At 46.3% G+C, this 5,194-nt stretch overlaps 1 long non-coding RNA gene across 1 annotated transcript in view; it reads right to left on the reverse strand.

The window, feature by feature from the left end:
• Nucleotides 1-351: 351 nt before the first annotated feature.
• LOC130120469 (uncharacterized) overlaps nt 352-5,194 on the reverse strand; it is an 18,241-nt gene continuing 13,398 nt past the window's right edge. The window contains exon 3 of the long non-coding RNA XR_008810973.1: nt 352-374. This is a non-coding gene — a long non-coding RNA (uncharacterized LOC130120469). The remainder of the gene's footprint in view (nt 375-5,194) is intronic.

Below are 5,194 nucleotides of genomic sequence, written 5' to 3' on the forward strand. Positions count from 1 at the left end.
AAGTGCAACTATCAAAACTTCAGCCGAAGTTGCAAAGATAGTGTCGTCACCTAGCAGTCCACATTCATAAGTGTCACGGGAGCTGTTAAGCATTGTGAAAATGTCACCTTCCCTCTCTCAGGTGTGTGCGTTTGTGTGTGTGAGAGAGAGAGAGAGAGAGAGAGAGAGAGAGAGAGAGAGAGCGAGCGAGCGAGCGAGCGAGCGTGAGGTTGGAAGGAAGGGGCGTGTTCGTATCCAGGACGTTGTCAGGGTATATCTGTCTCCCGTAGCGAAGGCCTCTTCACGGTTCCTTCACCGATACCGCCTCCCCCGCCGCTGCACCGGCTTTGGAGAGCAGCCGCCTGCTGTGATGTCACCATCTGTGATGCATATACCTGTCAGCACACACACACACACACACACACACACACACACACACACACACACACACACACACACACACACACACACACACACACAGGCGAGGTAATATTTCATGAGTCTTCATGCATTCATTACAGAAAAAGTTTTCCAGCTCTAATGGCAAGTGAAAACATCAAACCGCAGCTCAACTTTAGGCCATTTTTAATCTCTCTGGATATAAATTAGAAGTCTGCATGCTCCTTTTACATGCTTGATGAGTTTCACAACAAAGCCGCAAAACCCAGTAAAACACTGCGGAGTTGTAAAAGTGCACAGCTGTCAATCCTGGGGTGAAAAAGAAAAACTCTTCAGAGATGTAGTCGAGCCGAGCCGTTAAATACCCTCCCTGAAATGCGGCGCTCCGCACGTCTAATATCAACTGTTCGCACAGCAATGGCCCATTTCTGATATTATCATCTCGTAAATCAAACACTCACTGAACCCTGCTACCCTCGAAAAAGTGTCAACCAAACCTCAAATCTAACTCGGTTTTACCCTGTGGATACTTTTAACTCTAATTTTAGAACAAAGCCCATGAAGGTGTTTTTACATTAGCTCACTTCATATTTGTGAAAACAGACTTGTACAATGGTAAAAGCAGAACAACGAGACTCCGAACATCACCCCCTCACAGACAACTCCTAAGTACATGCTGGCATATGCTGACTCTAACACAAACACAAAAACATGCAAAAACCATGCACCTTTTTTAATTGTGTTTCTCTCCAGAACACACACACACAAACATATATGTATGTATGTAAAGCTATAAAAATACACACACGGAAGAATCCCCACACACACACACACACACACACACACACACACACACACACACACACACACACACACACACACACACACACACACACACACAGGTTATAATTAGTGACACAAAGGTGATGATGAGGAGGAGGGGTTCACAGGCAGTAGGTCTGACAGCTTCATCAGTGGCACTGCAGTGACGACAGATGGCTCTACCGTCTCCGTGGACTCTCTGTAATGCACCCCCCCCACACACACACACACATGCACACACACACACACACACACACACACACACACACACACACACACACACACACACACACACACACACACACACACACACACACTCACCCGTGGATAGGTAGGAAGACTTCAGATCATTTTTATGTACTCTTCCCGCAGCCTCCTTAAACATCCATTGCATAATTTTACTTCAGTGAACTATTCTAATTCTATGTAGCATTCATGCACACTTGAAAATACATCAAAATACACACACACACACACACACACACACACACACACACACACACACACACACACACACACTCACCCGTGGATAGGTAGGAAGACTTCAGATCATTTTTATGTACTCTTCCCGCAGCCTCCTTAAACATCCATTGCATAATTTTACTTCAGTGAACTATTCTAATTCTATGTAGCATTCATGCACACTTGAAAATACATCAAAATACACACACACACACACACACACACACACACACACACACACACGCACACACACACATTCCTCAACCTTTGCTCATGCATGGTTTAACCCACGCCCACTTATTGACACTGGGCAATGCATACCAAAAATCACTAGCCCAGTTCTGCCCTTCCCCCAGTCCCTCAGGACTAAGGACCCCGGTGTTAGTCATTCTTGCCTGATCTATGGCACATTTGTTAAACAATCATGAGGATATGGAAAGAGCCTTCGCCTGAATATACAGCCATGATCTGGAAATAGCAGGACTACCCTTTTATTGACCCCGCTTTGTGGATATCAGGAAATAAATCTACATCAAAAGATGCAAGGGCATGCATGTGCGCGCGCACACACACACACACACACACACACACACACACACACACACACACACACACACACACACACACACACACACACACACACACACACACGCACGCCCCATAGCATAATCAATAACAGATGGTCATAGGCCTTTCAGCCATTTGGGGAAACATTGAAGTAATCAACAATTAGCAGTTCAAATACGAGCTGGTGGGCAACGGGACACCAAGATGAACTTGTGTACTTGTGAAACGGGTTGACACCGTGAGTTGGTGTGTGCTTTCACGCCCCTCTTTCAAACGACGGACGGTCATCTTAAACGCCAAACCCACATTCGGCTCCTTCGGTATGTGATGCACAACATGTCACTCATGTCTTAAATAAAAATGTAAATATCCGGTGTAAAAGGCATCTCGCTAATGAACTCTGCACGACCCCTGTCGACGCCGCTGTTCAAGCACTGAACAATAATTCCTGTTGTTTCTCCGATTAGCATGAAAACAAAGCTCACAAATAACCACCTAAATAACATGGTCACACAACACAATGCTCGCAATTGTGCCTCAGAGAAATCATATTGAAATCTCTGAATGTAAATACTTTCCAAAACCTGCGATGTAAGCCACTGTTATGCGAAACGTAAACTGTACTCGTTGGTTCTCACTTCTTGACCTCTGCACCAGAAGATACCTGTCAATCCCCACTTCCCTCACTTACCGGCCAACTGCTTATTCTGAGGTTTGCAAATACCTTTTTATAGGCTTCTTGACGATAGTCTTATGGACAAGTTCTCCGGTGTGTAAACCTGCTTTAGATCGCCGCGTTTATGCGTTTTGTTTCCTTTATGATCCACATCTCTCCAAGTCAGATTCCTCATATGTGAAAACTTATTCAGCTTTTTTTTTTTTTGAAGCCGGAGGAGAACGCTTTTTCTTTTTCAGACGGCTATAAATACTTGAAGCACTAAACATTGTGTGTGTGTGTGTGTGCGTGTGTGCGTGCGTGCGTGCGTGTGTGTCTTCACTTTTTCTTTGATGTGCACATCTATCAAACACTGAAGCATGAGTGATGGTGGGTCATTCACACATTTAAGATGCAGCTGCCTCTTCATTGATCCCATATAAAGATCTGGCCTCTCACATTTTCTCTAAACAGCGGCTCCTACAGGTGGCTTGGGGTAATTACAGCCCTGTCCCCTTATACTTGTGGATCATGCCCAAAGCTACTTAATCAAAGATTGGCGACATTTGTACAGATGTGGTATCTACAGAAAGCTTACTAATTTGATCTCTTATAAGTCCCCATTGTTCACGTTGTTATCCCATTTCCTGCTTTAGATTATTACTCGCAATTTCCCCTTCGCCTCCATAGGACTGGTACTGATGACTTAATTGTTTTCTTAATGGTTTCAAGTGCATGACAACATCTGCCCCTGGGAACCAACCCTGCCTACCAATAGGCTGAGGACATGGAATCCGGTGACACAGCATGTCTAAGTCTGCATGTGTGTGTGCATCTGGGTCGGTGTGTGTGTATGTGTAAATGTGTGACTGCTTTAAAAACAAAACATGTGTGTGTGTGTGTGTGTGTGTGTGTGTGTATCACAGGGGTATGCATGCATATATGTGATTCTTTGGCTATGTGTGGAGCACTTTTGCAAATAATGAACATTCGCACATGTGTGTGTTTACAAGGAAAACGCGTGTGTGCCTGTGTGTTCATGTAAAAATGCAATACGTGTTCATGAAGGACTGGGAATGAGTGCACTTTGTCGAATGTTTTAGCTTGCGTGCACGCAGGCTTGCGTGTGCACGCCTTCAGAATGACTGGCAGCCGTGCTTAAGCCCACTTTGTAGCAATGTGTGGGAAGCCAGCCGTGAGGGCTTCCTCCCTGTTTTCTCAGCAGCAGCGATTACTAGCCACGGAAATGCTAATGGCTGTTTGGATAGCCGTGGACCAGGGCTAAAACATTTGTTTTACTAGGTGATCCTCGTCTGGCCTGCAGGGCCGCCGGCCTGTTGATTTTAAATTACGGGGGGATATTGCTGCCGTGGCAACGGTATCCACAAGTCCCCAAAAAGCCCCCACTCACCCCACATTCTCCCAAAGCGCTGAGTGATTCAAATTACAAAACCCGAGTGGTGGATTTGGATTTGCATTGCTGAGTTAAAAAGGGCCTTTTTTGTGTTTGTGGCAAAATTGTTACAAATCAGATTGGCGACACTTCACCTCCTCTGTTTCCCCCCAATTGTATTTGGCCAATTACCCCCACTCTTCGGAGCCATCCCGGCCGCTGCTCCACCCCCTCTGCCAATCCGGGGAGTTTCTGCAGACTACCACATGCCTCCTCCGATACATGTGGAGTCCCCAGCCGTGTCTTTTCACCTGAGAGTGAGGAGTTTCGCCAGGGGGGTGTAGCGTGTGGGAGGATCACGCTACTACCCCCTCCCCCGAACAGGCGCCTCAAACGACCAGAGGAGGCGCTAGTGCAGGGACCAGGACACATAGCCACATCCAGCATCACACCCGCAGACACGGCCGATTGTGCCTGTAGGGAGGCCCGACCAAGCCGGAGGTAACACGGAGATTCAAGCCGGTGAGCCCTCTGTTGGTAGGCAACAGAATAGACCGCCACGCCACCCGGACGCCCATAACCCCTGTTAAATGATATGTAACGCATCCACACACTTAAATGGCGGCTAGGTGCAAGTATGTGCAAGTCTGTTTTGTAGCGTGTTTAGGTGGGCGCACGGGGTTGCTGAATGCGACCTTAGCCGCTAGTTCGAGTTTGGAATAACAATGATACAACAGAGATGAATACATAGCGGAAAATATTGGAGATCTATTAACTTTCTCCGGTATTTTCGCAATGAGATCAGGGGTAATGTATTCTGAAAGGGCAGGTGGTTTACTGGAGTTTTAATTAGGCAAGAAAAATGTTTCAGACTCGCTCTTCTTTGACCAGCAGCTACACTTTGGAAGACTGCACAG

The sequence above is a fragment of the Lampris incognitus genome, chromosome 11, assembly GCF_029633865.1.
Source record: "Lampris incognitus isolate fLamInc1 chromosome 11, fLamInc1.hap2, whole genome shotgun sequence".
In the NCBI taxonomy this organism is placed as follows: domain Eukaryota; kingdom Metazoa; phylum Chordata; class Actinopteri; order Lampriformes; family Lampridae; genus Lampris; species Lampris incognitus.